General features: G+C 36.5%; 1 pseudogene; it reads right to left on the reverse strand.

The window, feature by feature from the left end:
* The window catches only part of LOC113060604 (leukocyte tyrosine kinase receptor-like), a 52,012-nt pseudogene that overhangs the window by 14,606 nt on the left and 11,597 nt on the right, over positions 1 to 25,809 (reverse strand).

Below are 25,809 nucleotides of genomic sequence, written 5' to 3' on the forward strand. Positions count from 1 at the left end.
AATGAGTTAGACGTATCAGTATTTCTGTGCCAGCGATACTCCTTCATGGTTTGTATAGGTTTCGGAAAGATTCTTCTTTGGAGTATGGCCCTGTATGATGTCTCGTTTTCAGAGAGTTGCAGTAAAGCCGTATCTTTCTTTTAGAAATTGGATAAAACTAAAGTCTCTTCAGCGATATGAAGGATGCAATACTACGCTAGGTACTCAAGATTAACATAAGATTTTCAGAAAAACTGTTATGTCCCCTTTAAAAGTTTCTTGAGCACCAAATAAGCATATTAGAATGACTTCTGAGTACTCATGTGACCGGAGTAATGAAGCTACAGTACAAAATTCAGCTTTGCATCACAGAAATAAATGACATTTCTATATATATTTTCCTTAAAATTTTAATAATACTTAATAATACTATTACTGTTTTTTACTGTAAATTTTACATATAAATGCAGCCTCAGCAAGCATAAGCTGACATTAATATATGAGCATTTATTTAAAAAACATAAAAATATTTCTGACCCAAAAATAATATACAAAATGATTTCGAACACAACAAAAGGCTGACAGCTTACTGTGGCCTGAGCCAGAAAAGAGTAACTCCAGACTTAAAACGCATAATTGTGTGTTTGTGATTGTGACATATGTGCAAGTGTTTTTAATCTAACATTCACCTCTGTATCCTCCACCACCGCCGCCAGCGGTGCAAGCACCCCCTCCTCCCCCAAACCCTCCAAATGTAGCCCATCCCAGCCCCGACAGAGCCTCAGGACAGGATGAGCCGCCTTGACCTCCTTCGACAAGAGATTTCCCTGCCCAGGGGAGTGTAGACAGGTCACCCCATCCACCTCCTCCACCTAAATAAACACACACAGAAATAGAGAAAATCACATACATATATGTTAACTCAGGGCTGGGCAGTTAGTTTAAACTGGTTCCACTTGGAATTTGCAAGAATAATGCTTGTCCTTCATCCAAATCTAAACTACAGAGTAACTGTTAGTGTTCAAAAGAAGTAATTTCAAAAATCGTCATATTGCACATCCCTAATATATATATAATATATATAATTATTAATTTTATTTATTATTTTTATTGTCATTAGAAGTATACCTGCTGCTCCGGATTTGCCATTGACACCAGGCGCGGATGTGTCATTCTCATATTGTTCCAGAAAAATCTGGTCCAGGCTGCTTTCAGGGTCCTCCAGGTAGGCCTTTCCTCCTCCTCCTGCTGCAATCAGCAAAGGCACTGGTTCCCCGTTCTCCATCTGCCCCCGTGCATCCCGAAAACAACATCATGAGTTACTTTTCATTCAAGTAAAAAAGAAAGCCTCCAGTGATTCCAGACAGGCCTTGACTTCCATCTGTGTTGCAATTTGGACAACTCCAAATTATTTCAGGATGTCTCAAAAATGCTCGTCTGCACAGGAATTATCAGGCGACAACTGCCGTCCACATGGCTTCCCTTAATGGGACTCACAAGTCAGTGATGGATGTTTTTACAGATGTGTCCGAGACAATAAAATGGGAAGAAAAGAAAGATCTTACCTGATAAATGTATGTGGCTCCCCCACCACCACCTCCACCCCCTGCCAACTTCAAGACTGAACCATCACTGTCAAAACCATCCTCTATCACAGAAGACTCCCCAAGACAGATTTCATGGGTCAGAGGGTTCCTCTGTAGATATAAGAAGAAAACACAGAAATGTAAACCGAGATCTATACAGAAATATCTGATTTCCTGCTTCACTCACTCCAGGACAGGCATCTTCTCCTTGGTGTCCAATTAGGATGTAGAGTATGTCACCTTTCTCCAGTGGGAAGATAGCTGAGATGATGACACCATGTGAGCGCTTGTTATGGTTTTTTGCTCCTTTGCCTCCTGCCGCTCCATAGGCTGAAATCCTAGAAAATTAGGATGTTCCCTTAGTATTCCCAATGCACTGAATTAACAAACAGAAGGCACACCTGCTATCCCAAAGTCCTAATACCCATAAAAAAAGGAAATAATATATATATTTTTTTTTCTTAAACTAAGTAAATATATTCAAGATAATATTTCAGTAATTTGCATTAACTTTAGTACACTGTTAATATTACAGTAAATTATTTAATTTGGAAACAACAAATCTTTATACCATGCTTATTATTACTAATTTCACACAGTATTTAATGGGTCTTGACAGATGAAAATACAGCTGCCTTATTTTTTTTTAAAAGGGGTCTCTCACAAGGCGATCAACATACTTGAGGGTCCTGGTCATCATCACACAGTTTTATAATTGATATTAATATACCAGTTAGTATATTTAGCTATATTAAGCCATAAATGTGCCAAAAATGATCACCATTAGGCCTGTGATTATACTGTAATTTTTATATACTGAATATTCAGCCTTAGTTAATCCTAAAATGTAAAAGGAAATACTTTACTTTCCCCACATCACTAAGAAAGATAAAACTTCCTATCTCAAGACAAATATAATTTTTTTTTGTTATTAAAGCCAGCCAGTGCTTTAAGCACCAAAACAAAAGGATACAATATAAAATAATTCAGTTTGTGAAAGAGGGATTGTCTGGGTTAGATCTCTATATTTAAGTCTGGCGTCCTGAATGCAACAGTATCACAACATAGTGTTTTATAAGTTCATCTGATAGTTATCTGTCATATTTTCCTGTCTCCTGCATCTCCTCTTCTGCATGCCCTTCTTTCGCAGACAGTTTTGGAGTTGTTTTTAATGAGCTCCCATGACTAGCCTTTATAATCACTGTAAATCAGTTCAAAGGCTTGACTACACAGGGGCCAGCTTAAGCAGAGTACAGGAAGAGATTTATCTGTGCCTACAGCCAGTGAGTCATGCCTCTCGCTGCCTTTATAAAAAAGAAATGAGAGTCAACTGTTTACACCAGGTATTAACATGCATCTTGCAACTGGATTTTGAAGGGAGAATCTCTGATTTTTAAACTTCAAAGATTACATTGAAAAAGTGAAACTAGTTTATAGGAGGACACATATTTATTTGAATTGTATGCAATTTGGATGTTGGTCGCAAGCATAGGATGATCTTCAACTGAATGACTCTAAACCAGAACTATTTAAAGCTTCTGAACTTACTTGTACATGTTGGTAGCTGGAACGTTCCACATCTGAACCCCCCTGAGAGGGCCCTCCTTCCCCACCACCACACTGACATTGCTGTTGCGGTAGGCACTGTCACACTGGGCTTGAGTCGGACCTAGAGGTCCGCTTGCTCCACAGGAAGTAAACCACCATGTTATTTGGGACACCTCTGAAAATAAGACATTTTTTATTTTATTTTTTATTTTTTTAAGGTTTTCACAACTTACAGTTTTGCCATCACAGTCATAAACTGCATTTTAAAATATATTAAAATAGAAAACAGTTGTAATAATAATAAATTGTAATAATATTTGACAATATTACAGTTTTTACTGTATTTTTGATCAAACAAATGCAGCTATGGTGATCATAAGAGATTTATTTTACAAACTTACCAACTGTAAACTTACGAACGCTAGTGTATTTTTAAATGTGCAGGACAGAAACCATACCTGATGCTGAGGGTTCTGGGAGAGGACTGAAGGAGTCTAAATCTTGAGGTAGTCCTTGTCCAAGAAGCAGTTCATTTAGTTCTAATAAACCAGATGTGAAAGAACAAGTAAATAGAAGAACAAAAAACACATGTTGGAATCAATGAATCTTTGTGTAATTTTTTTTTTACTTTTATTTTTGGTAGTCAAGAGCAGTATTTTATAAGATGCTGGTTTCCCAAATAGTCATCTGAAAGGGTTACTCCACCCAAAAATGAGAATTTTGTTATTAATCAATTACCCCCATGTCGTTCCAAACTCGGAACACAATTTAAGACACTTTGGATAAAAACTAGTAAACTTGAGACTGTCCCATAGACTGCCAAATAAATAACAGTGTCAAGGTCCAGGAAAGTATAAAAAGCATTGTCAGAAAAGTCCATCTGATATCAATGATTCAACCGTAATGTTATGAAGTGACTAGAATACTTTTGGTACACAAAGAAAACAAAAATAACGACTTTATTCAACAATTCCTCTCCTCTGTGTTTCTCCAAATCAGCGTAGTGCGATTTTGGCAATTCTGAGCTGTACGCAGATGCCGATGAGTTGTTTGCTTTCAAACCAAAGCATAAATACACGTAGAAAAACATATCCTTGTGGCGCGGCTGATACAGAAGACTGTACGGCATCTGTGTACAGCTCAGAATTGAGAAACACAGAGACACAGAGGAAAGGAATTATTAAATAAAGTCATTATTTTTGTTTTCTTCGTGTACAAAAAGTCCTCTAATCGCTTCATGTTGAATCATTGATATCAGATGGACTATTCTGAAGATGTTTTCATACTTTCCTAGACCTTGACACTGTTATTTATTTGGCAGTCTATGGGACAGTCTCAAGCTTACCGATTTTCCTCCGAAATATTTTAAATTGTGTTCCGAAGATGAACGAAGCTTTTATGGGTTTAAAACTACATGGGGGGTAAGTGATTAATAACAAAGTTTTGGGGTGGAGTAACCCTTTAACTAGCAAGACATCATTGGTCACCCAGGTAAAAAAAGAATTACACTTCAGCTGTACTAATATCGATGCACTTTTTATATTTTTTTATACCCACTATACTAAGTGCATAATACATGTGTTGTTTTGGAACAACTTTAAGTTTGTTAAGTGCTCTTTAAGATATGCTTAAGATAAACTTTAAGCTAATTGGAATATATAAAAAATGTTTTAGTTGTATAAATGGAATCACTTAAAGTGTCTTTAGTGCATTTAATTGTATTTCTTTGCATTATTAAAAAACACTTTTATACTTTTTGAACTACTGTTAGAATATTAAGCTTCACGTTAATGTGCTTCTAGAACATTTTCAATAGAATTTCAGCTCATTAGAAATGCACTACCATTACACTATTCGTTTGTAATAAAGCAATTTTTCAGATTTCTAACATGGTATATTAAAAAGTACAAAAATCACTCAATTTAAATGACACAAACACACACTTTCATGTACTATAATGTAGTTTAATGTACTATATCCTGTGTACATTACAGCAATACATTCCTTGAGAACATTTAAAACATACAGCAGAGCATACAGTATACAAACTCTTGACCAAAATAATTATAATAAGTTTAAATTAAATTAAAGATAAGTGAAATGCTATAACAGAACAACTTTAATCAATTTGTAGAACATTTCTGTTATACCTGTATTAGTGGAAAGTACTCATTGAATATTCCATTACTGAATAAATATGCATAATGCAATTTTCTGTTCAAACATGCATTAAGCAGTTACTGAAAATCAATAAAGATTTTTTTTTTACAAAAAGTTAAGCCTGCAAATGGCTCAATCAAACAAAGAAACTGAGCATCAGAGGGCTTGCAATTCAGACTCTGTGATATTTGAAAACTGCTTCATTACAGGGTCTGTAAAAGGGAAATAATTAATCAGTGGTTCTGAGTAGAGTTGTTGAATACTATATTTATTATAATTTGCATAGATAAGCATTATAATTTCTTTGACCGTTCTATGTTAGACTTTATCCTCATCAAGCTTGACATGAGTGTTAATTTTTAATCCTCGTCAGTCGTCACCATACAGCACTCTCTGTTACATCGAACATTAGGTTAGAAGAGACCCAACATCTCTACAACAGAGGTCCTGAATCCAAAGTTAGTATGACACTTAGAGCCCCAAATGTCAGAATGAAACCTGTGAGATTCATTAATATGAGAATAATACACACCACTCTTTTAATTGCTCGTCTCTCTGATCTGATTTCTAATGCAACAGCAGATGATCCAAAAACAACAAATTTGAACTAATATTTCACAATGAAATACTTGTTAATATTTAATATTTACTTCATTAAAATTGCTACAATTACAAACTGAGGGGAAAAAATACACAATGTAATTTTAATTAAAAACATGTTACCGGTAATTGTGTATATAAAATTATTCTTTCTGCCAATACATTGGAAAATGTTTTAATGCCAATACCTAGACTTTAAGCAACCATTAGTCTCGCTTAGCCAGAGCTTATGATAGACGGCAGAAGGACTGGGACCATGGCTGCTTTTGAATGGCAAGGCCCGCCCAAGAGGCCATATGACTGACAGGTAAAGCAACCAATCATGTTTCGTTTGGGGCATGGAAATGTCCCCACAATAACACAGTAAAATGGACTTATTTTAAAGATTCTATGATGCTATGCAAATATTTCACAAACTTTTGAAGATCCAGCGTTTAGTTGATCCTGATAAGTGTCACAGCTGTAAACATATGATGACTTTCTTCTTCTATAAGGGGTTTGGCAGGAGCTGACCTGGTTTTCTAGTCAGGAAGATAAAATAAAGCAAAGCTGGGGTGATTTCGGCTGAAAACATGTTACTGTCTCAACAGCATACAATAGTGTGATTGGACTTGGTTCTGATTGGTCAATGTTGGTTGAATGTAGCTACTGCACTTAAAAAAAAACAACTTTCTACTGGCAATGACAAGTAGCAGAAATAAAATACTTACTAGAGTCACAAAATCACGTGGTTCCAAATCTACACATATAGACGTTTTAAGAAGCTGGGAAAATAAAGTTATAACAATGAATATTCCATTTAATGTAACAGTTTACCAAAAAATGTAAAAATGTGTGTGTGTATATATATATATATATATATATATATATATATATATATATATATATATATATATATATATATATATATATATATTCCATAATCAAGTACTCACCTTGTTGTTCCAAACCCTTTAAATCTTACGTTCTTCTTCAAAACAAAAACTGATGTATTTTAGTGAAATCTGTAGAGAACCAATCATGTTTTGTAACACGTGTCACACATGCACACCTGAGCTTCTACAAAAGCAACAAGGTTTTGTTTTTGTGCATCACACGGTGGGTTGAGCTTGTTTGAATTTAGGTACATAAACGGTTAAGTAAATAGTTATATTAAGCATATATTTGGAAAAATTATTTATGATGCACTTCAAATGATGATGAAATGCTTGCGGAAAATACAGTTCAGCAGTAGCCTAATATATTATGCTATGTACCCTATTTAAAAGTGAAGTAAAATGTCTTTGAATTGAATTACAGAACAGCCTAGTATTCTTTTACAAGTACAAACAAGTAAAAGCCAAACCTATAAGCATATATGTATTACCAAATTACTTCTAGTATACTTCTGAATTTCAAGTACATTCTTGATACCTAAATAGATTTAAGAGTACTCCTCTTTTTACCTGGGCAACTATCTCCACTAGTACAATAATGCTAGTTGATTGACAATTTTTGCTGGTGAACAACATGGGTATGCTAGTCTATCAGTCAGACAGAACTAGATAGCCACTAAGCCAGCACAAACCAGGATAAATCATCCTGGACCAGCATGGACATTCCTCCTGGTCTAAACTGATCCTTGATGAGAGGAGAGCAGGAAATATCCTACACCAGATTCATACTGGCATTACCTACGAAACTACTAAGCCAGAGTGCTTACATTTTCGAACATTTAGAGGTTCATCATTTCTCCTATATTTCAGATTAACTAAAGATCAACAAAAAAAGAACATTTAGTTTAAAGAGAGAATTCAAGCCCTCCAAAGTCCATGGCTTTTATTGGATGAGATTTGAAGGTGGTGAATGACCACAGACCATGACAAAGACAATATGACAGCAAGAGGAGGACTAAATAGAAAGCTAAAGATGCTATTTAGTGAGCAGATGGCTCAGGAATTTCTCAAAATCACTGATTATGGGAAATAAAGTTAAGAAGGATAGTAAATCTCGACTTTCACAAGTCTAGAATGTCAATTAACAGGCTCATCAATTCCTGCGGTCAACCGTGGCACGGAAAAAAACCTGATTCTGAAGGTCTATAAATGCTAGTTAGAAAAGCAGAAAGTATATCGCTGGCATTTTTACGGCAATTGCGGATTACGAGATAGGAGGTCCTCTTATCATTTCTCTCATCCTTCAAAACAAATCAAGCACAAGCTATATCAACCATGTTATGAGAACCATCTCGCACTGCTAACTGGAGACAGCGGTTAGACATCATGTGTGCATCACATCTTAAATTCTCCGTCTGTCTTACTAAATACAAGATTTTATGAAAACGCCCTATCATTGAATGCTTGGATGCAATCTTGAGTTTAAAACCGTGCTGTGGTCAATAAACTTTTGTACCAAAGATGAACAAATGGACCATTGTTCTGCCAGAAATGAGTGTTTGTGTGCATACTTATGTGTACAGTACATGTGTGAGGCTTAAAGGTTACCTGTGTCAAAACATGCTGCACTTAATGAGATGTCATCCAGTGCAATGTCTGCCTTAGATCCAGAAGTCCAGAAGGCCTGCACTTTAAGATGAAAGCTGTGCTCAAAACAAATTATCAATTATTTTAGAATAAGAGCAAAGGTGAAATCAGATTTGTTTATGTAAATGTAGACATTTAATGAAATAAAATAACTCAAATACAGTTCAACAATTCCACTCTAAGCAGGGTAAGAAGTTCTTCTGTGTAAGTTGCCCATAATAAATTATTTTTATGAATAATTTTATATTATCCTCAACTCATAAACCCCTTTGCAGTTCCCATACGAAATTTTGTTTGTAAATAAATAGTCAAAATGCAAAATGTAATCAACATATGTGACCCTAGAGCGCAAAACCAGTCATAAGGGTCAATTTCTCAAAATTGAGATTTATATAGCATCTAAAAGCTGAATAAATAAGCTTTCCACTGATGTATGGTTTGTTAGGATAGGACAATATTTGGCTGAGACACAACTATTTGAAAATCTGGAATCTGAAGATGCAAAAAAAAATCGAAATATTGAGAAAATCACCTCAAGTGAAGTCACTCATCAAGTTCTTAGCAATGCATATTACGAATCAAAAATTAGGTTTTTATATATTTACAGTAGGAAATGTACAAAATATCAAAATATCTTTGTTTAATATCCTAATGATTTTTGGCATAAAAAAGAAAAATCTATCATTTTGACCAATACAATGTATTTTTGGCTATTCCTACAAATATACCCCAGCGACTTCAGACTGGTTTTGTGCTCCAGGGTCACATATTTGATTTAGGAATTTTACTTCAATACACCATTTTAAAATCTAAAGAAAGCCTTAAAATTAAATGATTAAATTATAACTCTATGAAAATCATATAACAGCTGAGATAAGATGCCCCTGATGGTTTATTTATCCAGAAAGGTGATTTAACCCAGAACTAGGACAGAATGGTCTCTTTATATGTTTAGTCCAAAAACAGTCCTGTGCATGCTAAATATATCCAAGTACGTTACATACATTTTTACAGTTAAAATCACATGATATATACAGTAAGGGGGAAGTGTTACCCCATCTTCCTTTACACTAAATTTCCTCTTGGGGATTAATAAAACAATTTTTCTGTCTGTTTACAGTTACACATCCATCCAATCATCTCACCGTTTTAAGATCTCAGTAACTGGCAGAGTGATCTCTTGCCAGGCGTCCTTCCAGTGTCCAGATCCCTCCCAAATCAGCGGAGACGCTGACACTCCATTCTCCAGCACCGACAGGAGCACCGTTCCATTGAAGTCCCCGTATAGGTACAGAGAGAACTGCAACTGCACAGAAAAATTAGAAGTTGAGCGTCTGCTGCAAGACCAGATGTCTCGTAAAATATCTTATTCATGAAAAATCAAGTGTAAAGTTGAAACTTTGGCTGCATGTGTTGTTACTGTGTGTAAGCTATTTGTAGATATGCTGTACAGATGTGTCCCCATTTTTCATAGACAATTAACTTGAAATCTGCCCATAAAGCAATCTCAGAATCCAAATATTGTGACATAGCAAAACCATGATTTTATGTGAACAGTCATATATACACTACTGCTCAAAAAGGTAGAGTAAGTGTTTTTTTTTTTAAGAAATTCATACTTTCAGCAAGGATGCATTAAATTGATCAAACGGACAGTAAAGAGACTTATTATGTGATAAAAGGTTTCTATTAAAAACTATGAAAAGAATCCTAGTCTTTGACTGTCAACATAAACTCTTACCTGACAGTCCTGATTGGATATAGTCGAAGGGAGAGCTGGACTTTGAACCAACACCTCACTTTCCTCACTGCGACCTCTGGCCTTTAGGAAAAGAAAGTGCCCTGAGGCGAGAAAGGATCAGGACTTGGTAAGTGCTCGGATATGCTTGCAAGACAAAAACAGCTGGAAAACATCTTCAAAATAGGCTTTTAAAGTCTCCTAAAACAGTGCAGTTTTTTAAAAGGGTACATTTCACTTTGGCGAGTTGGAATACAACTAATCAGCCATAAAGTGGACTTGGACACCTGTGCTGTGGATTTGAGATTTGTCTTGAATCATTCTACAAATACATCACACTATATACAGCACTGTTCTCCTGCAGCCTGTAAATCTGGAAAGACTCCTTCCAAGGATAACATTTCTATCATGTTAAAATCACAGGTGCCAATAACATGTCATGAAAATTGTTTTCCTTCACATTTTTTGGATTCCCATGTCATGAGAAATCTCACTGGTGACATTCATAACTAAAAGGATTGTTAAAAGATAGTCTTTTTATATACACAGGGCTCCTATTTGTCCCTGTCTCAAAGCTGTTATATTAATCTGATAAGGATAAAACATTTTTGCCAAAAAAAAAAATCTATGACCAAACATGGAAAGCAAGGCACTTAAATTCACATATTAGTTTAACCACATCACCTAATATCTCTCATAAACGAACTGCTTGCACAAATCTATGCTATTTATGTATTTTTCTATGTTCTATAAAACATTTTGATGTGACCTATCTGTGTAATAACATGCTTACTTCCCGTTGGGGTCCTGATTAGCAACATTAGCAAGTGTCCCCACATGACTGCCCATTTAGAAATGGATTATGTGAGTCACTTAATAATTGGTGAACAATTTCAGACTTTGTATTATATATACAGTGTTTCTGTATTTTAGACTTCATTATGCAGGCAATCTTTAGAGCAAATTCTACATTTTACTTGACATTTTTTATAATTTTATGTTTACAAAATGTGTTCTGTATATGAACTAATATCTATTCACAAATCATTTATTTTGTAAATTCAACATATTTATACACTACCATTCGGGCTCTGTAAGACATTTTAATGTTTCTTAAAGAAAGCTGATATATTGTGAAATATATCATTTTTTATTCATTTGTGCAATGGCAAAACTGGATTTCAGCAGCCATTACTTTAATCTTCAACAGAAATATAAATCGTTTTAATATTATACAATTTTTACTGTCACTTTTAAACAGTTTAATAATTCCTTTATAAAAAAAAGATTTATTTGTTTATTTCAAAAATCTAACTGACCCCAACTATTTAAATGGTAGTGTACAGTATGTCTGTTGGCAAATTATTTGTTTATATAATTATGTAATAAATGTAATAATATTTCAACACTGAGAATGGAAACTCTGTACTTCTGATGGGTAATCAATAAAATAAATGAAAGAAGATGTTGTTTCACATTTACCTTGAGTGTTTTGTAGAGTTATGCCCAGTAGATCAGTGTCTTCAGTTAGCTGCTGTCCACTAACTAGTCTCCAGGAGGACTGTGAATTAGCCACTGACCATCCACAGGATCCCAACTCAAATGAGCAGTATGAGCCCAAGGGTAAGGAGTCTGCAAAGACATTCAGACACTTATGAAATGTCTGATAAATCTGTATGCACAAAATACTACAAACATTAGCAGAGCTTTAAAAGCTTATCAGATATACGTATATTGCATTTCTTCCTTCCATTTATCCATTACGTCCACTAAAATGTAGTTATCGTGATGCCTAAATAAACAAAGATGGTTTAATTAGATTTTCCGGTGTGTTCACTTCAGCTTTATGTCAAGGTGCTGAATAGGACGAAGTCCCTTTTTTTAAACAATCTGTTACAGTAATTATTATTTTATTTCATAATTCCAACTTTTTTTACTTCTAGTAATAAACAAACCACAGTTATGTTGATATGGAACAAGGATAGCTAGATTGTTTTCAAGAATCAATTTAATTTCTTACTGGAAATACCATTTTTCTCTTGTGTGAACATGTTGTGTAGTGGCACATAGAATATTTTTAATGGAGCACAAAATATTTTTAGGTTGTAATAACAAGAGCTGAGAAAAAATAACATATTCACTGCTGTCTACAATGTATGGTTTTAATTGAGAAGAATCAACATGAGGCAAACTGTGTCTAAATTAGCTTTGCACTTTAAATATTTCTCACCTAAAATGACAGCTAATGACAGGAATCTAGCTAACGGTTGCTAGTATGCTTTCTGGATGTTAGGTATAGACTAGGACAGATTTATGACTGATTTATGACTGACTGCTTTTATAATGTCATGGATGTAATTAACAAGCTTAAACTTAGTGGGAGTTACTTAGATCATCTTCATTAGGATGCTGTCAGAGTTATTTATCATATGAAACCCTAATATCAAAAGAAGTTTCCACATGTTGAGGAAGGGATGAAATAAGGCCAGAATTTTCTTGTAGCCGCACTGGGGGTTCACATACTTCTGCATTACTCGTGACTACAACTATTTTAAAGCAAATATGTATAATATAATATAATATAATAAAAAATTTTATATTAATTATATACACATGTTTTTTTAAAAGAAACCTCACTTGTGATGGCAAAGCTGAATTTTCAGCAGCCATTACTTTAATCTTCTAATCTTCAGGGTCAGATGATACTTCAACAATCATAATTATAATATTATTATTGCAGCTTAATAATCCTTTCTTATTATTATTACTTTTGGTATGACAACAATATATAACAGAATGAATTATGAAAAGTGCTAAACAAATAAACTGAATTACATCTAATTACATGGTAAATGATAAATAAAATGCTGTTTATTGCTGTTTAAATTATTTATTGTCACGTGACTGGCTTTTTTCAAGTGGCTAATCAAACCTTTAGGGTTCATTTGTTAATTCCAGAATAATTAACAGAATATTTATGCAATGTGTGTAGCAGATGAATCTTTAATGCATTTTAAAAGACTCCCTGTAAATTTGGATTTCTCTGTTTGTCACCTTTTTTTGTTTTTTTGTCTTTGTGGATTACACTGTAAGTACTGTGTGCCAAATAACACAATCTACAAAGTTCTTTGCACACATGCACACACACACACACGCACACACACAGACAATAATTATAAATCATCTAAGCATAGTATAAATGTTAATGGAGATTAAATAAATCAATAAAAATGCTAATAGTTTTCCTAGAGGAAAGCAAACACTCATGCATTTAAGGGCCTTTATGCAGCTCTTTACTCAGTGAAAAACTTTGACAGAGCAGGTTTGCTAATCCAACGCCTCCAGTGAAAGGATTAGACATTTATCTTGGCCTTAAGAATTAATACAGCTAATGTGAGTAACACACAGCCAGCCAGTTACTCAGCGGCACCCTCTTATATCACCCTGTCACACTGCTACTCATTCGTTAATTGAACACTCTCAACGAAATGCAAATTGGAAAGAATGACCTTGCAAATGCTACAGATTTATAGCTTAAAGGCCGCCTTTCAAAGAAATGTTTCGATTATCATAAATGAATAAATGGATTGGTGAGATGTAGCCCATTCTCTACATTTAAAAATAACCAAAACATGAATAAAGAATGTCTTTTTTTTTAAGACTAAAGAGCTCCACACAAACTAAATGTTCTGATGTGCGCAACAGTGCTTGCATTAAAATGTTGACTGTGGGGAGCTCACAATTACTGACAGACTGAGAAACAGAAACCACGCATCTTCATGGCTTATAAAATATTTAAAATCTTTTATTTTACTCACTGCATATTAAGCCCTCATCTTCCCCTTGTGGACAGTCGGTATGAAAATCACACACTCTTCGCTTCTCAATGCAGCCTCCAGAATGACAGTGAAGTGATGAGTATTTCTCACAGTCTGAACCCAAATCCAAATAATCATCAACTGCAGAAAGACGCAGAAAACCATAAAGATTTGTTCAAATGTGCCACATAAAGATAGCATTCATTAAAACAATTCAATATAGAATATTAAATAAAAATAGTGATATAATAGAAATGCTCTACAGATGCAAGTAACACATACAGTAACCTCAAAACAGGTTTGAGAAAACTTCATAAGCTGTTACCCATGACACAATCCTTCAGCTCCAGGGAATCAAATGCCAGAAATCCCACTTCGTGGCTGCTGCAGGAAGAGTACTGCACTGTCACCTGGAAAGGCTCATTTAACTGGCCAATCACAGCCTCCAGCACCTCCCACTGCGGCCTGGGACACACAAAATGAAGCGCTTTTAACAAACATTTCAATTTTAGATCAACCCAAAGGATTCAACATATAGTGGATGCATAAGGTCAAAATCATCTGTACATCTGGTAAAGCATACTCTATTGTGTCAATCACACATTTAATGGAAAAGCAAGGCTATGTTCAAAAGCATATACTAGAATATAGCATATATTTGATTCCATGTGTCACAGTGTCTCAAGGTCGCAACATTGTGCTTGCATTTTTCCAGAACATTTGTACAGTTTGTCTTAGTTTCATTCTTTCTTCACATTGCCAATTAGAGTACATCTACAGATCAATTTAGTGGTGTTTGAACAACAAGCTTAATAAATAGGAGAGAGAAGCTAACTTTGTGGAACTCATCTTACAGTACGTCATAAAAATAAATACACATGAATCTCTCAGGTACTGTAGATGTGAGTATGCTTCATTAGATGGACAGGAGATTAAGTACAGTAGAAATATAATGCATTCTGTACTAAACAACATCTCTGAGATGAAAGGTATAAGGATATGACTAATTTATATCATATGCCAATTAGGCCCAGATCCATATAGCCAAATGCAGAAAGTAAAAGTATATTAGCTACGTCATGATCGTCCTGGCTTGTTCCAAATTGCATTGCATCACCATCTATTCCTAGCTCTCTGTCAGAACCAATTACGCCAAATGAAACATCAGGTCCTACTTTTAGAAACGAAATGCTTTCATCCATCTTCTACGTGATGTGCGTGCCCAGCATAAGAAAATCAATACCAACTACATCTCCATAACAAAAGACTTTTGGTTGGCATTTGTTTCTTGTGGGTACAGAATGCTGCTTTATACTCTTCTGTGTGAAAATAAAGTGCATATGTCATTGCTCTTTTATTTATTTTCAAAATTGCCACTGAAAATTACATTCAGATCTGTTATGAGATCACCATTATATTTAGATATTGCTGTATGATATGAACACACACACACACACACACACTCACACACGCATATATATACTCAACATTAAAGAAACATCCCTTTTTCAGGATGCTGTGTTTTAAAGATAATTTTGTGAAATCCCAATAAGCTTCGAGTTCATAGATGGAAACAATACTTTTTCATACTTGTGAACTACAATCAGTTTTCATACATGCACCTACATATATATATATATATATATATATATATATATACATATATATACACACACACACACACACACACACGTAAATTTGGGTTCAGATTTGTTTTTAAAGAAATTAATACTTATGTTCAGCAAGGAAAGAGTGCATTAAATCGATCAGAAATGACAGTAAAGACTTGCATGTTGTTAAAAAAAATATATTTCAAATAAATATAGTTCTTTTGAGCTTTCTATTCATCAATTAATTAATCAAGGAAAACTTATTGTAAATGTAAATGTAAATATTGCATAACAACATTGCTGATGATAAGAAATGTTTCTTGAGCTCCAAATCAAGTGACACTGAAGAATGGAGTAATGATTGCTGAATATCAAGCTTTGCAATTACAGAAATAAATATATATTATATATGTATATTCCAATAGAAAACAGTTATTTTAATTTGTAATAATATTTCACAATATTACTGTTCCTACTGTATTATTGATTAAATAAATGCAACATTGGTGAGAAGTAAAAAAACAAACAAACAAAAAAAAAACCTGTAACTGTTGTGACTTTCCATTTCTGTAATTTTCTAATTGCTTGAAGTTTGAGGCAATTCATCGAATGTATTGTTGAAGAACTGAAGCTCTGTCTCACCTGTCAGTTCCTTGGTCTTTGACTGTAAGGGCTATAGGTTTGATAACGGAGAGGTCAGTGAGTTTCACAAAGGCAGATATGTTTCCTGTATGTGGTTCCGGTTGGAAACGAGCGAGACGAAGATGACAAAGTGGCCCACTGCTGTGCACTACAGGACTGGTCATGTGGAAACTACATCTGCCAGCAGCAAAATTAGTTAACGTGGGCTTTAGTAACAGAAAATGACCTGTTGAAAGAAAGAAAGCTCTTACTGAACTGCCAATTATTATACAGACAATTGATTAATTGAAAAAAAAAAGGTCCACCAGTTATTGTTTGATCTGAATTGAGTGAAAGTTATTAATCATACCTTCACATTTTCCAGTGGAGTAATCTTTCATTGGTTGGTCACACAGATGTTGCTGTGGTGATGTGACATGCCAGTCGCTTCCAGCGCTGTGATTGGATAACGTCCAAGAACATGGAGATTCAAAATCACAGAAGGAAACTGAGGATGAATGAAGTATAAGTATATTAGGAGTTTAAAGGGACTCAAACGGCAGTGGCACAATAAACACCTGCTGAAAGCAAACTGTGTACGCTATTCTGTGTGTCGGCCATGACACAAGGATGCACTGTTTTCTTTCAAATCAAAGCATGAATTCACGTAGAAAACATATCCTTGTGTCGCGGCTGACACAGAAGAATGTACGCAGTTGCGTTCAGCTCATATTCTCCAAAATGGCGCTACAGTGATGCAGAGGACAGAGGAAATAAATTGTTGAATAAAGTCATTATTTTTGTGTTCTTCACGTACTAAAAGAATTATCGTCGCTTCATAAAGTTACAGTTGAACCACTGTTGGCAGATGGACAATTCTTACGATACTTTTCATACTTTCCTGGACTTTAACATTGTATTTTACGTGATCTATGGGACAGTCACAAGGCTCCCGGTTTTCAATCAAAATATCTTAAATTGTGTTCCGATGACGAACAAAGCATTTATGGCTTTGGAACGACATGGGGGTAAGTGATTAATGACAAAATTTTCATTTTGGGTGGAGTATCCCTTTAAGGCATGTTTCCTGAAAAGTTTTTTGCTTTGTATATTTTGAACATTATATTCAACATAATACATAAACAAATAGAAAATAGTTCATACAGAAGTTGACATTAACTTAATACTTAACTTAATAATACCTTATGCATTATCTAATGTTAACAAGGTTAAATGAAGGACCAGCTGTAATAGATGTACTAATCAAAATAGAGAAAAGATTCAAAAGTCTGAATATGTGGAACTCTAAAGTTAGAATAACATATATATCAGAAACACACACGCATTTCTGGTCTAACTTAAAAAAATAAAAAATACTGAAAAAGACTATATGGAAACAAAACAAAACTTTTTTGCAGAAAGACTAGACTAGATGGAATATAATTATTACATTATTTAGCAACATTGTGCATAAAGTACATAGTTACTAAATTTATGTGACATATATATGTAAATATCAATCATGTTGATATTATTAAGATAATATTATTAAGTTAGTTGGATGCATTATTAATGTTACTATAGGCCAATTTAATTTATCCTTGCTGATTAAAAGAAGTATTGTAGGGTATTATATTGTGTATGTACAGTATATATACATGTGTGTGTGTGTGTGTGTGTGTGTGTGTGTGTTTGAGTGAGAGAGAGAGAGACTAAATTCCCTAAACTACCCTTTGAAATATTATATGTCAGTAATTAAAATGGGCAAGAAAAAAAGCTAATTTGTTTATAAACAGATTCAGAAAGAAATTGGTTTCAGTGGTAGGATCACAGTGAAATGGTCTGTAATTAATTTAATGTAATTAAATGTTATTAAACTGTTTTTTACTCCCCATTCATCTAAAGTACATCCAAAAATGCAAAACTTTATAAAAAAAAAAAAAAAGAAATAATGAGGACAAGGGTATGTCAGTTTGGACAAGAGAAGTAATATCATGAGGACTTTCTGTTTGCCATCAGGCATTCCAGTGGAAGAACACAGGAAAGTTGTCTTAGGAATCATTTAACGCTATGATGAAGAGAGACCGCAATGAGGGAAACCACAAAGCCCCTTTGACATTCAGCTGAAAAATCCCAACAGGAAGTGCCCCGGGTGAACTATTTAACCAGAATAATGCTTCTTCTCTGTTCAGTGTTGTGACTGGCAATGACAAACTCCATTTAGGAAAAAAAAATAGAATGAAACAAAAAGAAAGAAACCAACTGTTGAAGGAATAGGGAACAAACAAATAATCTGTGTTTTACGTTCACTGTCTTCTACTGGACTGGAGTCAAGAGGATTTGGATGTGCTGGATCTTCTGCTCTTTCCAACAGAGCACAACTGCTCCTGACAACTGAGGAAAGACAAGAAAAATAAAAGTCAAACGCACCATCAGAGAAAGTCCTTGTTCTCTTCTGACATGATTTAATTAATAATACGACCAGTCCGTTTTAAGAACGGTGGCTTCAAATGAATCCTTGAGATGAAAGAACCAACATCTTTGACTGAAGACCATTGATTTTGATTAGATTATCTCTATGCTCACAGCCAAAAATGACCCAGGAAGCTTCATGACATTTCATGATCTGCATAGTGGTTTGCCTAAAGGCGATTTTATGCACAGTTTTTGTGTATTATCAATGAAGCATTTATTTAGAACAGCTGAATGCAGTGCTAAGTGTTCTAACAATCAGAAAACATTAATGTTATCAGCTAACATTCATCATCAGCACCCATGGCTATACTTATGTGTAAAATAAATAAATTAAATTAAACATTTAGCAATACACATTAATAGTAGATATATGTTCATGTTGTGTTATACACAACTTCTTGTTTTGCATAGCACCATGGGATCTTTATTTTGTCTGTTAAATTTGCCCTCCTAAGACAACAGAGCTGTTTTGGATGAACACTGGATTGTGACTGACTGAGGTGGACCACATTTCAAGTGATGTCATTTATTATAACAGCACTTACCAAAAATAATAAAATATCAGTGTTTCTTTTTGCAGACAGTAGCACATTCCAGGAAAAAAAATTCTGGGAAAAAAAACTGGGATCATTATGGACAAGCCTCATAAATTTGACTGCAAATGAATATCCAGTAAATGACACAAAAAAGGGTCTAGATCCATCAGATGAATACATAGTCACACTATCAGAAATGTGGCATTTCCACCGAGAAGACCTCATCTACAAACCTCCCGGTAAGACTAAGATGGGCAACCCATATGCACGACACAACACAAGACTATGGGGCTGAAGTAAATTTTTGGGATTATAAACTGGCACAACAACTCCACATCTCCATGTTTCCCCTTACTCACAAGATTTCTGTTTATGTGCTAAATGGACAGCAACTCCGTTTCATTTCCCATATTATCGTACCTGTAACCCTCATCACCTCTGGCAGCCACTCCTAGAACATTACATTCCTCCTCATGGACTCACCACCGGCACCCGTAGTTCTTGGACACCCCTGGCTCACTCTAAACGATCCCAGTATCGATTGGTTTCATAATTCCGTGTCTGCTTGGAGAATGCCTTGTGATAAGTCTTGTCTTGTGTCTGCTTGTTCATCTGTGCCTGTTTCTATGTTCCAGGAAGAGGCAGTGAATTTGTCTAACGTGCCCGAGGAGTACTAGGACCTAAGGGAAGTGTTCAGTAAGTCCTGGGCTGCTTCTCTACCTCCACATTGTCCTTACGACTGTGTCATAGACTTAGTACCAGGTAAGACTCCACCTAAGTGCAAGTTATATTCACTTTCTGTTCCAGAGAGGGAGGCTATGGAGAAATACATTTCTGATTCCCTAGCATCCAAGTTCATTCGTCCTTCCCCATCTCCGGCGGGGGCGGAGTCCTTTTTTTGTGGGGAAGAAGGATGGATCTCTGTGACCATGTATCAATTACCTGGGTCTGAACAACATCACGGTAAAGAATACTTATCCTTTGCCATTGATGTTCTTCAGAATTCGAATGGTTACAGGGAGCATCCATTTTCACAAAATTGGATTGACTTAATGCTTATCATTTGGTCTGTATAAGGGAGGGCGATGAATGGAAGACCGTGTCTAATACCCCTAGGGGGCACTTTGAATACTTGGTCATGCCCTACAGGCTGTCCTACTCTCTAGCGGTCTTCCAAGCACTCATCAATGACGTGCTGAGAGATCTGGTTGACCAGTTCATATGTTTACCTGGATGACATATTGATCTTTTCATCTTATCTTCAGGATCATGTTCAGCATGTCAGACGAGTGCTCCAGAGGTTACTAGAGAATGGGCTTTTTGTCTAGGTGGAGAAATGCGTTTTTCATGCACAGTCTGTTCCTTTCCTAGGGTACATCGTCTCTTCTGAGGGAGTGCGTATGGATCCTGACAAGATTAGGGCAGTGATCGATTGGCCAAGTCCAGATTCCCGTAAGGCCCTACAGAGGTTTCTGGGATTCGCCAATTTCTATCGTCGTTTCATTCGCAACTACAGCCAACTAGCCGCGTCTCTGACCGCCCTGACCTCCCCGAGAATGACGTTCAGGTGGTCTGATACAGCTGAGGCTGTATTTGCCAAACTTAAGAGTTGCTTCGTTTCGGCTCCAATCCTCATTGCCCCTGATCCATCGCGTTAGTTCGACGCGTCAGAGGTGGGGGTAGGACCGGTACTTTCCCAGCGTTCTTCCGTAGATGACAAGATGCATCCCTGCACGTTTTTTCTCATCATTTATCACCTGCTGAATGTAACTATGACATTGGTAACAGAGTTGTTGGCAGTCAAGTTAGCGCTGGAGGAATGGTGACATTGGTTAGAAGACGGTACCATTTTTACTGTATGGACCAATCACAAGAACTTAGAATATAATAGAACCGCTAAAAGACTCAACTCTAGGCAGGCTCAGTGGGTCATTTTGACTTTACCGCCCGGGTTCCAAAAACATCAAACCAGACTATTTATCTCGTATTTTTGAACGTTCCGAATGCCCGTCTACTCCCGAGTGTATTTTAGCCGAGACTCTTATTGTCTCCACTCTCAGGTGGGAGGTCCAATTAAAGGTCATGACAGCCTTAGAAGGGGTAACGCCTCCGCCCGACTGCCCACCGAATCAGTTATTTGTGCCAGAGGGGTATCGGTCCGACGTCATCCAGTGGGGCCATTGTTCCAGCATAGCATGCCATCCAGGGGTTAATCGTGCCACCTTTTTGGTTGAGCAAAGATTCTGGTGGCCATTAATGGCTCGCGACAATCACAGTTTTGTCTTGGCTAGATCAGTTTATTCCACTGGTAAAACTTCCAATCGACCTCCAGATGGGTTACTTCAACCGCTATCAGTCCCTTCGAGACCCTGGTCCCACATCGCTCTAGATTTTATTACCGCCCTCCCAGGGCAAGATGGTAAGTGTGGCTTTCTACTAAGTACAATCCGCTCCGATCTGTATCTAATAAATTGGCTCCTAAATTTATTGGCCTGTTCACTGTCACCAAAATCATTAGTCCGGTGGCAGTCTGCCTAAAACTTCGTCCTGTGTACAGGAGAATTCATCCCGCCTTACTTCACTTATTAACCCGCTGGTCCCGGTTCCTTCCCCACCGTGTCTCGTAGATGGGGAACCCACTTATTTGGTTAACCGTATTCTGGATTCGAGAAGGCAGGTACGCGGATTCCAATACTTGGTGGACTCTGAGGGTTATGGTCCAGAGGAGAGAAGTTGGGTTCCTGCTAGGGACATTCTGGATCACTCCCTGATCGATGATTACAATCGACAGGTAAGTCCGTCGGGGGAACGGGGTGCTGTCACGGTTCATGAATTCGCTGTCTCTCTTGGCTTGTTTAGTGTGCAGGTTTGTGTCTGTGGGCGTGGTCCCTTATCACTACTGATTAACAACACCACCTGCGTCCCATTGTGTGTGTCTATTTAAGTGCAGTTACTGGTGTCTCATGTTGTCTGATCGTTGTGGTCCTTCCATGTGTTCCGTTCTGTTCCCCTGGCTGTCTTGGATCGTGGATTCCCCCGTTGTTCTTTGTCGAGTCTTCTTGTTCCCTGCACCAGAATCACGAGCACCTTCACTGGGTGATATAGCACTGGATCACGAGGGCCCTGCATCACACACCATCTGAGCTTGTGATCGTCGCCACTCTCCCCCTGTGGTTCAGCGTCTTTGTTGTCTGTTTGTCTGACCATATTTATATCGTATCATTAAACTGCCTTGCATTTGCATCCTGTCTCTGAGTCGTGATAGGTTGATGTTGTTACACAATATACAATTTTCCACAATAGAACCTTATAATGGGCTTTTCACCTATATTCGTACAATTCATTAAAGGTGCCATATCCAAAAATTGAGGTAAAAATATCCATAACATGACCTACACGCATCAAAAGAATGAGAAGAATAAGGGCGATGATGTCATAAAAAAAAGTCAAGTTATAGTGCTGCAGAGATATCCACCTTAATTAGCATTAGCATTACTAGCCCTGGCCCGACAGTTGTCGTAATACCAGTTTCGGCCATGGGAGGCAGTATGCGGGCAACATAACCACCAGCCAACCTGCAATACACTAATAACTCGCACGCCTTGTGGGCCTGATGTCAATCATGTGGAAATACAGCGCAGAACTTCATTTCAGTTCAGGGAAGAGAGCGTCACCCGCTACAGGGAAACAACTGCGCTCGGAATCACAAATCAAATCCGATAAGAAAAGGAGCTGAACCAGAGTAAACATCGGCACTGCTTTCAATTGCTGGATTGATGGACCTGAAAGAAATGAGGCTCGATGCTCGAACTTGCAACATTTCTAACAGTAAGTTAGATGCTGTTAGTATTTTGCTAGAAGTTTGTTTTATATGTTTGTGTATTTGTTTTCGGGAAGTTATAACATAGAAATGTATCAAAGGCTGTTCGATAAACGTGCTAATGTTAGCGATGGCTAACCGTAGCTGCGTTTGATAATTAGCTAGCTATAACTTAACGTTACCCATTTTATTATATCATAACTAACCTGCTCTGTCTAGTCTGTTGGTCTCCGTGTCCTCTTTGCTTCGTGGTTTTTCTGTGTGTGAAAAAATTGATTTGTGGCGTGAAAGCGTGTGAAAAGAGTCAATTGTGTGTGTCTCACGGTGAATGCTTGAGAGTTGGCACATTAGTTTCCAAGCAGAATAAAGGACAGGTTGATTATTGCTGTTTAGCGTTTGTATTAATCTATGATGTGTCCCTGTTTGCGTACAGGGACATAAAAAATAAATTAAAAGTGATATGTGGACCAAGTTGTCTGAGATTGTTCATTTTAAGTAAAGGATCCTATTATTTCGTCCACAACAATATTTAATGAGGTTAACTTATAACTCATTGTGGTAAGTCTGCACAAGATCAACAAGCTTGTTTGCTTTGCGGCCGCTTAAAATACAAAATAAGCGTTCGATCTACATCAGAGCATCTGAGCGCTCACAAATCTTTCTGCAGCGTCGTGAGCAGAGCGGCAAGAGCGTTTTTTGACGCTCTAGATGCCGGCGGTGTGAACACACAGTTAGGCTTCGGCTATGGCTGTAGTGTTGTTGTGAAAGTAGGGGCGGAGCATAGAGACTATGCCGTTTCTCGTTTGTTACTCTAGAATAGACCAATTCACTTTATTGAGGCATACTGCCCCCATCTGGTATGTAATGTGGAGTATGACTTGATTTTTTTTGCCAAACATTACAGATGGCACCTTTAAACAACAACAATAACAAAAAAAAAAATATGAATATGGGTGAATAGATTTTGTCACTTCCATTAGGACAAACCAAAATCAGACAGACTCCAAGTCAGTTTTAAGTCAGACTAAAGGCCGTGACACATGAAGTCAACAAATGGCTGCATCCTCTCACCTCTTCTGCAGGCCAGAACATGCTTATTGGCCATTGGCTGCATCCGCTGTAGTGTATTCAAGAGCAAATTTTTAGCCCACACACATGTAAGAAAAGGCAACAAAAAATTTTGCCACCGTAATTTTTTTGTTGTTTGTTTGATTTGTCAAATGTAATGTGGACCAGATTTATGCTGATATGCCTGGACTCAAACGTCTGGCTCTGTGAGATGATTTTCTGTGAAATGTCCTTTTAGATATTGGGTCTTAATTAAAAAACCTTTCTTTTGACATCTTCATTTTTAAGGCTTTATAAAGTTCCGTTCCAGAGATATTGCAATCGCAATATAGCTCCAGGAGTAAATAATAAAATTTTCAGAGGTCAGAAACCAAATGAGGGTCACTTGCATTCAGCTGATAGTGGAAGGTCTGAAGAACAAATAATGTTAAAACTTTAAATGTATCGTGTTTTCCTCTATCAAAACATCTGCATAGAACCTGTCTATGTGCCATAAATATTATTTTTCCAAAGTTTGCATATTTGTAACTCAACAAAAAGTACTAAAGATATCTGAATATGATTTTAGATTCTAGTTCTTAATAAACTTTTCTTTTGGAAAACTCCTTTTCAAGGCCCTACCATATATGCTTCAGTCCCAGAGATATGATTGACTCAGTGTATCTCAGTGTGGTATGGGAACAGCTCCAGTCAAGACTGCAAAGCCCTGCAGAGAGTTGTGCGCTTAGCTGAGCGCATTTCAGGGTCTGCTCTCCCCTCTCTGCAGGACATCTACCTCAAACGCTGCAGAAGTAGAGCTGCAAAAATCATCAAAGACTCCACCCACCCCAGTAATCATATTTTCACTTTGCTGCCATCTGGTAAGCGCTTCTGTAGCCTGATGGCAAAAACTGAGAGACTCAGGAGGAGTTTCTTCCCCAGGCCATCAGGCTCTTAAACTCTAAACCAGCTTCTTAACATCCTCATGCCTCCACTTAATGTTCACTTTATCTTTTTACTATATTCACTACCTCACATAGACACACTGACAGTGTCGCCCTGTTTTGCACATTTGCTTCTTGTACATTCCTGGGTACCTTAATATTTAAGACTACAGTAAAATGCATATATGCACATTGTACATCCCTGTACATCTTAATATTTAAGACTACAGTTTACACTCATGCACATTATTTTGCGTTCTATATTTAATTCTACAATATACATTTTTTATATTTTATTCTTATATTTTTATTGTTTACTTTTATTTCATTCTTACATAGCTTTATTTATGTATATTTTCATCTGTGTTGTTTTCTTTAATAATTGCACTGTCCATGTAGCGGACCTGACTCACATTTCACAGCTGGTTATATATGCTATATATAATTTTGTATGTGACGAATAAAAAAAACTTGAAATCTTGAAATATGGGGAGCCCAATGTGACTCAAACATTTTGCTGAGTTGACACAAAATTACCCTGAATTACGAATATTAAAGTATGAATATCTCCACTTCTGTGATAAACCATAAACAGTAAACCATGATGGTTTTTTCAGTGAAGGTCAAAACTAAGAAATCCAAAGCCATTACATGGAAATCCCCATACTAATGACTCTCTCATGTGTATTCCTATACACATTTCTAATGGCTCAAGATTTGATAGAGTTGTCTCAAGAGTTGTAACCTCAAGTTAACCTGCTTTCATCTAGGTGGTCTGTTCTTCAGCAGGAGCAACTTATTTGCA

This window comes from Carassius auratus, chromosome 42 (genome assembly GCF_003368295.1).
Source record: "Carassius auratus strain Wakin chromosome 42, ASM336829v1, whole genome shotgun sequence".
Taxonomy (NCBI): Eukaryota; Metazoa; Chordata; class Actinopteri; order Cypriniformes; family Cyprinidae; genus Carassius; species Carassius auratus.